Below are 10268 nucleotides of genomic sequence, written 5' to 3'. Positions count from 1 at the left end.
GGAGAGAGAACCTGTAGAGACCATATCCAGTGGATAGGAAAGGCACCCAGTTGAAGGATGGGGCCACTCACCCATCTTGAAAATATTAACACAAAATTGTTCCTGTCTAAAGGAAATACAGGGACAAAGAGTAGAGCAGAGACTGAAGGAAAGGCCATCCAGAGACTGCCCCACCTAGGGATCCATTCCATCTGCAGACATCAAACCCAGACACTATTGCTGATGCCAAGAAGCGCTTGGTGACAGGAGCTTGATATGGCTGTTCCCTGAAAGGCTCTGCCTGAGCCTGACCAATACAAATGTGGAGGCTCACAGCCAACCATTGGACTGAGCACAGGGACCCCAATGGGGGAGTGAAGGAAAGGACTGAAGGAGTAGAAGGAGTTTGCAACCCCATAGGAAGAACAATATTATTAACAAACCAGATGCCCCCCACCCCCAAGAGCTCCAAGGGACTAAACCACCAAACAAAGAGTACAAATGGAGGGACCTATGGCTCCAGTGGCATATGTAGCAAAGGATTGCCTTATCTAGCATCACTGGGAGGGGAGGCCCTTGGTCCTGTGGAGACTCCATGCCCCAGCATAGGGGAATGCTAGAGTGGTGAGGCCAGAGTGGGGTGGGTGGGTGGGGAAGCTCCCTCATAGAAGCAGAGGGAAGGGGTGATGGGATAGGGGGTTTGCGGAAGGGAAGCCGGGAAGTGACCCGGTCCACAGTCAGTCAACTGAGTCTGCAAGAGACAGAGTGGGGATGGAGGGGCAAGAGATGCAAAGAATGGAGCCAAGACAGAGTGTCTGATCAAGTCTCCTTTATTGAAAGAAAATCATGGGTATATAAGCACAAGTAGGGGAGTGCAGCTGGGGACACTAAATAACAAGTCAGAGCATGCTCAGCTGTGTAGGCATCATACTAGAAAAACAAGTCTCTTGTCAGGCTAAAAAAGTATCAACCTTCAAATATATGGCCTGAGATGGCTGCACAGATGATAGCTGCTTTCTGCTAGGAGTTGGCTCCCAACAAGGAAGGGGGATAACATTTGAAATGTAAATAAATAAAAATAACCAATAAAAAAAGGAAAAAAACTATAACTGAGTTTTTAACGAATCTAAAATTCTAGCATTTTTGTCCAAAAAAAAAAGCCTTTTTCTCTAACATTGGTAAACTATATACAATAAGAACAATTATGAGAATTTTCACATAAGAATTATAGTTACAATGTGCAGTCCATATGTATTTGGCAAACTTGGAGAATGTACTTTACCATGTATCCTATCTTGGTGAGTCTAAAGTTTTTACCTAAATCACTTTCTTACCATAACTTTCATTTATCAACTTAAAAAGATCTTTTTAGACCCTAAAACATCTTCTTAGACCCTACACAACTTAGGCTTTTATGTCTTTAATCTTAAATAGTGAAAAATGTAAGACTATAACTATCTAGTCTTCAACCCCACCAGAGAATGGAGAAGAATAAATATTACCTGAGAAAACAGGAAGTACCGAATAAGCAGCTTCCAAAACTATAGAAATGACAGAGACTTCTGGCAGCCTGGATAGGGGCATCCAGAGTACCTGACAGAGTATCTTAACTTATTTGTTAAGCGGGAATTTTGAAGAACTGGCCCTACCTTATCTCTGCAAAGCTGGGCAGTCAACTTTCCAGTGTCCTGATTATCCAATTTGGACAGCATGCTCTCAGCAGTTGAGGTGAGGGCAGGATCTTTGCTCAAGTGGCTAGCTTTGCCATGTTTAAGGCAAACTCCATGCAGAGGTGCCCATCATCTTCTTTGAAGTAGCTTAGGGTGCAGTGAGGAACAGATGTGTCTGTCAGAAAAGGCTTTTGTTATTAGAACATCTTAAATGTCGTATTCTGTACATCTCTGGAGTGTTTGAAGACCTACCTATCTCAGCATATCTAAATGAACTAACATTGTTTATTACTAGTTATTTACTTTCTGCTTAACTTTGAAAACACATACAAGAGGCTAAATAAAGTTTATTTCTGAAATTAACTAAACTAATACCAACAAGTAAGATTATTTATAGATAGATGACTAACTAGCATTACTAATTATCTTAAACAGTTTGCAATAGTAGCTTTCCTAAGACTAGAACTTTACATTACATTTTAAGTGAGTTGCATACATACAATACATTAAGCATGAGTTGAGCAAAGTAACCTTAAATGTCTACCAACAAGAATCCATACTAATGTAAACTATTTGAGACTTGTTTTCTAGTGGACTCAATAATCTACCTTTTATCCTATCATCTCTACCCATCTACTTTTTGGGGGATCTCTTAGTAGATAACACAGAAGCTGGCATGTTTTTACATCGTAGGTCCCAAGACTACTTATGATATTTTTCATTTTATTTATTTTGTTTGTGTCCATATGTATGGGTGATCATATGGATGCCCTGAGATGCATGTGGAAGTCAGTATATTTTGTGGGAGTTGGTTCTTTCTTTCCACTACATGGGTCCAAAGGGGTTGAACTCAGATCATCAAGTTTGGTGGCAGGCACCATTATCTGCTAAGCCATCTGAGCAGCACTCTCTGCCCCCGAGGCTCTCTGAAAAGCCACCTGTATTTACTAGTTCCTTTTGAACTTTGGTTACATTGAACTAAAATACCGACATCCTGTCCAGCAGGCCACTTGGTACTGTATGATGATGGGGAACATGCCAATATTAAGTTGATCAGGTTTTAAAGTCTCTATTACTTTGCTTTTAAAATATATTAACACATTAAGTCAATGTATAGGCATACATTTTTTCCAACCTACTTTTTAATAAGGGTTCAACCTCTCCTCTAGCCCACCACCCACCAGCGATAGTGGAAAAGAAAAGTCATATCAGGACACGGTGGGGAAAGTAGACCTGTTTAGCAATACTTCTTTGGGGGCGACTCCAATCTTGTTCGCAGGATATCAGCAGTTCAGTCCAGTAGCAAACACCAAATAAGAATCAGTACCTGTAGTCCAGTTTTTTCAGCAGACACTGCACAGGAACCAGCATGGGCAGTTTAACCCGGAAGAAACTGCAAGGCTCACCAAGCAGCCCAAGGCTGCACAAGTGGCAAAAAACTTCAGAAATGTCACGAAAAGTGCTTTGGTGAGTTTCTCTCAATGGTGTCACTGCAAGTGGATCTCTGTAGTGCAGTGTAGTCCAAACCAATACATGTGTGTCATTAGTGAAGAACAGCATAGCAGAGTAAAACTAAACCAATGCTCAAGCTCCCACTGTGGGTGGGGTCATATTTATACTCCTTCATCATGCAAGCTTTCACGTGTCTGCTGTAGCAAAACAACCTTCCACCTGTGTCTGCTTCAGCCAAACATCTTTTGACATAACTGACTTTCCAGAGAAACCAGAAGTTTCCACTTCAGCCAAGTGTCTATACTAGACTCTAAATTAGAAGTATGAAAAGTGAGTCCAGTTTGAAATCCAATCAAATCAACTTTATGAAGAAAAGTTCTCTTTTCCATACTTCAGGGCTTAGAATTTTTAGAAACTGATGGGCAGCCTTGAAATACAGGTAAGAAATATTGTAGAGCATTTATCTCACCATTAGAAGACACAGTGGCATGGCAGCCATGAACAAGCTCTTGTTATGCTGTAAAATCACTGTATAGTTATCACACACACACATATCAGACAACTATAAACTATTAAAATAAATAACATTCACTCATGGAATGGTAGCACCTCCTAATATATTTCTCACTGCTTACAACAGGGTCATCTGAGTCCTGTCATGTGCTTGATTCTGGGTGGGAATGTTTCTTCTCCACTGATTCTCAACATCCTAAAGGAGTTCAAGTGTCACATCCTTGGCCTTTGTTATTGCTTCACTCCCAAGGGAAAGGAGAGGACCACATCTGAATCCAGATACCTTTTCCATCACTTTCTCAGGGAATGGGATACCCACCAGAAGTAGAAGTTTTCCTTATTCCCCAAGACCTAAGTTTTTCCTGAGATTCTCCTCACATAGTGAGACCAAATGTTCCAGTCCTGCATTGCCTGCATACAACTGGGTGTTAATTCTATTTATTTCTTGAAATCAGATTTAGGAACCCCTCTGATTCTCACCCTGGGAGTCAAAAAAGCTGTACCATGAACTCAGTATCTAGCATAATAAAGAAATGTTGGCCTGCCCTCTTATACTCTGTGACTTGTGTTCTAATGTATTATAAACCTGGAAAGAAAAGAAAGACCAGTGTGTGTGTGTGTGTGTGTGTGTGTGTGTACTACTGGTGACTGTAGCACTTCCTAGGCAGCAATCTGAGAAATCCCATAATCTCATACCCCAAATTAGGCAAAGGTATGGATTAGAAGAACACAAAATATTGATTCAGAGGTTATTTTAGGGCCAAAATTGAGCACTGAATGCAATGGGTGGGGAGGGTATTTTGGTCTTTTTGCTTTGTAGAGCCTGTGTTAGACCAGTTTTCCTGGCCACAGCCTAGGCCTAGGTGTAAGGTTCTCAGCTGACAAAATGCTATATTTACTTTGATGAATGACTACAGTTTGTCCTGGTTTGTCTCATAGACTTGAGACTATGTATCTCAGGGTTTTACTGCTGTGAAGAGACACTATGATCAAGGCAACTCTTATAAAGAACATTTAATTGGGGCTGGCTTATAGTTTCAGAGGTTTAATCTATTATCATCAAGGTAGGAACATGGCAGCATCCAGGCAGGTGTGATTCAGGAAGAGCTTGAGAGTTCTACATCTTCATCTGAAGGATGCTAGCAGAATACTGGCTTCCAGGCAGCTAGGACGAGGGTATTAAAGCCTACACCCACAGTGGCACACCTACTCTAACAAGACTATACCTAATAATGCCACTTCCTGGGCAAGCATATACAAACCATCACACTATGTTTCTAGAAGCAAGGCACTGTTGTAAATGGTATTTGCACCATAGCTTCTTTTAAAAACTAGAACTGTGTGGTGCATTTGTGTGTGTGTGTGTGTGTGTGTGTGTGTGTGTACATGTGTGAGAGTACGCATGCCACTGCACATGTGCAAATTAGAGGACAACTTAAAGGAGTCAGTTCTTTTTTTCCATCACATGGGTCCTAGGGATTGAATTCAGGTCATCAGGTTTGGCAGCAAGCACATTTAATCATTGATCCATCTTGTCAGCCCATAATATAGCTTCTGCCTCCTGAAACAGGGGGTCTCACTATGTTGTCTTGGCTGGTCTGGAACTCACTAAGTAGACCAGGATGGGCTGGAACTCACAGGGATCCACATGCCTCTGTGACATAGCTTCTTAAACTGTTGAGACCTCATTTAGTCATGTAACTGAATGTGGGAGTGCAAAAATTTGGCAACAGTGACAGTTTTCTGATTGAGCAGCATCCAAAACTTATCACCAAACACATAATAAACCCATGAGTTTCTAACAGGGTCCATACTGCACCACACACCTTAACTGCTCCTTGGCTCTACACACACAGCATGCACATTCACGGGGCATATATCTTCTCATTCCAAAACACCAACAAGAACTGTTTGAAATACCCCTGCTCAAATTTCAGACTATCACATGTCATAATTTGCAGTGTTCTTATTATACATCAAATGTTTTTGTTCTTATAGAAACATAATGGTTTAATAATTGTAAACAAGGATGTAAATCCTTTCACCAATCATTCTTCAACATGTAGATGTCAAAATTAATATATCATTAAATTACATTGTACTAGGGTATTTGGCTTTTAAAAATTGCTGTTTGCTTGACTTGTTTCATTTCATAAAATATTATTAGATGGAATTTGTCTTGTAATTAGAACAGAATTTCTAACAATTTCTGAAATGGGTCTAAACATACTTTTGCCATTTCATGCAATGTATTTCCGTGAGGGACTTCTTAGTTTTGGAAATTATAAAATCAAAGTATTAATCAAATCTAATAACTCTGAAAGATTTAGTCTCAAATAATTAGATTAGAATTGAATTATTTAAGAAAAAAACAAGCACATCTATCTTGCTGGTATGTTGCTTTTGTTTTCAAATGGTAAAATTATATCTATTTATGATTTTTCAAAATACATTCAGTTTTGATTTATTGCCAGTAATTGCTTAATTTGTATACCTATTTTAAAGACTTATAGAATTGGGTGATATAAAAAATTTCCCCAGTAAAAATAGTTCAGTAGTGAAAAATATCTAAGACACCCTGGTTTACAGTGATGCCACTTAAGGAAAGCAGGACCATGTCGGAAACTTCAGTACAGCCATAAGCATGTACATAAGTACAACTGGATGACAACATGGCATAGGAACTTTAAAATGAGCAAACAGTAATTATTTGCAGTTCTCTCTGTGCCTTGATTACAATGATCCATGACACCTATGAGTTCAGTAGCCACCCGATACCATCCAGTGATATTTTGAAAGCATTTATCAATTACATATCACGTGTCAGGTCCTCTCCTGGGAATGAGAAACACAGAGATGAAGAATGCAAAACAGCCTGTGTTCAGAATGCTCTGCCAAAGAACGTTGCAACATAAGATGGTAAATGTTAGCATCAGAGGCACCATAGCAGTTCCTAGCAATGTACGTAATGCCGACTTCTTTGAGAAATGCTGGCAAGAAAGCTTCTATGCAGAAGAGATGCATGCTATACTCTTTGAGGGAAGATGACTGAAAAAGATGGAATGTCCCAGGAATCAGAAGCAACTATTTCTCAGAGGTATTGAATTCAGGGAATTGTAATAATCTGACAGGAGGGATAGGAAATCACAAAGGGTCTGAGAGGGGCCTAAAGAAAAGATAAACAGAGAACAAGAACAGGATGAGCAGCAGCTGTGCAGAAATTCAACAAGGAAGTGGTAAAGTCAGGTATGCTGCAGAGCAAGCAGTACAGTGTAGACAGCATGGCAGAGACAAACAGACCATACAAAAAATAGTTGCTGTCATCTACATAAGTGTGCTGATGGCCTAAAAGGAGAGCCACAGAATTTGCTATTTCACCTCAGTAGATAGCATCTGAGAACATATATCACTCACCAGGCACTGTCCTTAGCATTGAACATGCATTAGTGAGCAGTGGGGGGCGGGGGGATGGAGAGAAATACGATATGGAATAGAGTTTACTATCAAAGAGGAAGGCAGGGTAAGTGACAAGGTCTGTGGTTGGAAGCTGCTGATCGACTAACTGGTGAATAATGAAGAAAGGACTGGTGAAAGAGTCATACTGGAGTGGTTGACTATCTAGTTGACTATGTGGGGGTGTGAGAAATGGAAATGGTGTTTCCTGGATTTCTGATTTCAGTAATTATTTGGACCAGAAGCACAGAAAACCATGTCTTAAGTCTCTCCAGTCAAGAACATGAGTAAGGATAATAGCCTCCTGATCAATATTTAAACACTATGGAATGATTGACTCTAAAAGTCTGATAGAGAAGTGAATGTTGTACCTTAAGGAAGCTTTGTGCTTCATTTGTGAGTAGTAGGCACAAATATAGGTATCTCAGAGGAAAGACACAAAAGATAAGATAGAAATCAACATCACGATCTTGAGGAGGTATTCCAAGTAGGTGGTGGTGTTTTTTTTTTTTTTTTTTCAACTTGACATAAGCTAAAGTCATCTGGAAAGAGGGCACTTCAATTGAGAAAATGTCTCCACCAGATTGGCATATAGGCAAAACTGTGGCTCATTTTTTTTTTTTTGGATTAATAATTGCTGTGCTGAGGCAGTGCTATCCCTGTGCAGGTGTGACTAGTTGGTATAAAAAGCAGGCTAAGCAAGCCAAGAGGAGTAACTCAACCCACATCATTCCTCAGTGGTGTCTGCTTTAGTTCCTGCCTGAAGGTTCCTGGCTTGAGTTCCTGCCGTGACTTTCCTTCATGATGGATTGTAAGTAGCAAGCTGAAATAAACTCTTTCCATCCCAACTTGCTTTTGGTCATGGTGTTTATCAGAGCAATGATAGCAAACTGAGACAGAGGCATGAGAAGGGCACACTCTGGTTTAACTAAGTGCTTTTGCATATCATATTTTTAAGTGACTCAAAGATGTGGCTTCTTTCACAAGCCACTGTGTATGAATCACAAGGGACTGGTGTCTGAGCTAGTTGCATTCATTAAGAGACAGAAGCTGGGACTGTATCTTATACCTACCACTTCCTCAAAACCCCCTCAAAACAGCTGACTTCGAAAGCAGCATTTGAAAAAAAAATTATGACATAAGCAGACAGAAAAATAGATCTATGTTCACTTACAGATGTCTGAATTCTCAACTGTAAAACCTAAAAAGTTTGTTTGTTTTACACAGGGTCTCACTATATAGTTCAGAGTAACCTAGAATTTACCATTCTCCTCTTTAAGCTTCAAGAAAGCTAGAACTATCAGTCTGCACTACCACATCTAGCTTAAAGATTTGGATTTTCCTTTTCATTTGTTTTTCAACTATTAGTGAGCCCTAGAAACCACTTTGAGATTTATTTTCCATTCATGCAGCATTATCAGCTTAAATCATGTCCTTTTTAGACAGAATTTCCAAGAGCAGTAAAAACCCGTTTACAATGAGATCATTTTTAGAAGTGATGGTAGATGCTTACACATCAGATATTGTAGGGCTTTTCTTCTCTTTTGAACATATGCTTTAAATGTGCAGCTACCAACTGTCAAAAGTACATCAGTAATTTTGATGTGGCCATGCTCAACCTGCCATGCTGTTGAGAGCTGTTTCTGGCCCACATCATTTCTTTCTCTCGCCTATATGATTAGCCTTCCCAGCTTCAAATCACTTCCACTCTTTCTGTCTCATTACCCACAAAGAAACCCTGTCCTAAGGATTGCTCTACAGCATCCCACTGAGTGAGTATATATCAATTTCTCTACCTATTCTGCCTTCATGGGGTTTGGGGTTAGGTTTTGGTTGACAATTAAATTAATTACTACTATTTGCTACTAAAAATCTCTTTAGTCAGCAGGAATGCACTACATAGTATATCAAAGATAGGGGCATCATAAGATGTAAGCAACTTGGCTCACTGCATGAGTCAGGATCCCACAAGAAACACCAGATTATTTAATGAGAGGGGAGTTTAGACAGAGAGAACGGACATGGGTTGGCAAAGCAAAAGCATGGGCCACAGGATGCACCTGCAGCTAAGAAGCCATTGTGCAGTCAGGTCTGGAAGTAAAAGACAAAAGGTATGTGCTGAGTTAGCTTTTCCTAGGGAAATGCAAGTAAACACTCATTACTCCACAGCAGAACATACTGTGATTTCACCAAAGTTTAATTTGGTGAGACCAAGAAGTTTATTGAACTTTCTTACAGATCATAGGTAAGAGATAAACTCACAGGAGTGCAGGTGAATCCCAAACAGCTGTATCACTGTGGAGTCCCACTCCATCCATCATGGTCACTTGATGAAATCTGCATCATGAAGTTCCTTTTTCAAGTTTAACCTTCTCCTTCTCATAGCATCTCTGAAAAATCACTTGTAACTAGATGAGGAGAGTTTCAGTTGAAGTCTTCAGATCCCCCTCCTTCCTCTACCTCCTAAGGACTACCCACAGTTCCATTACCATTCCATAGACCTGGCTAGCAGTGTACTGTTCTGCTCCGGTTGCCATGGCTATAATAGGCAAAATCCAAGAAGACATGATACTGGTGGGAAAACCTGCCACACAACAAACAGTATGCGCACCTCATGAGGGCTACTGTGGGAAAGTCATTGTAGGTGAGTGAGTGAGCTATGGCTGAAACAAAGCATCGTAACCTCTCTTTTCACCTGGAATCTCTAGGGTCTTATTAGCAAAACCTACTGGCAGCTGTAAGCAAAGGCAGTTCGTAATGAAGACCACAGATACCATTGTGCAGAGAGGGAGAAGGGCAGAGTATGAACAAGTAAAAACCTAGCATCATCCTGAGTCACTGCCTACAGGGTACCATTCAGGAGAGGAGCCTGGCTCCTCCCACCTTCCATTCTCCACACACCGTGTACTTCTCCTCCCTGTCTTTCATTGATACGATTCTCCCATGCCTTTCAGGGCCATGGGTCAGCTATTCCAATAACTATTCATCCACCCATTCAAAGATTGATCATCTAGATACCGTTTAGGTGTTAAGGCTACAAAGATAGAGATGGGTGGTAGATACAACTCAAGTTCTTTTCACAAAATAAATTGTAATATAGTGATAATGACAACAATGAAAGAGGACAACCAGAGTCAGAATAAGGGAGAAAGGGGACAGTAATTTAAAGTAACCACAAAATCCTCCAATACTACAAATAAA

Source organism: Arvicanthis niloticus, chromosome 4, assembly GCF_011762505.2.
Source record: "Arvicanthis niloticus isolate mArvNil1 chromosome 4, mArvNil1.pat.X, whole genome shotgun sequence".
Classification (NCBI taxonomy): Eukaryota; Metazoa; Chordata; class Mammalia; order Rodentia; family Muridae; genus Arvicanthis; species Arvicanthis niloticus.
The sequence above is the reverse complement of the archived record's forward strand: the minus strand, read 5'-3'. Positions refer to the sequence as shown.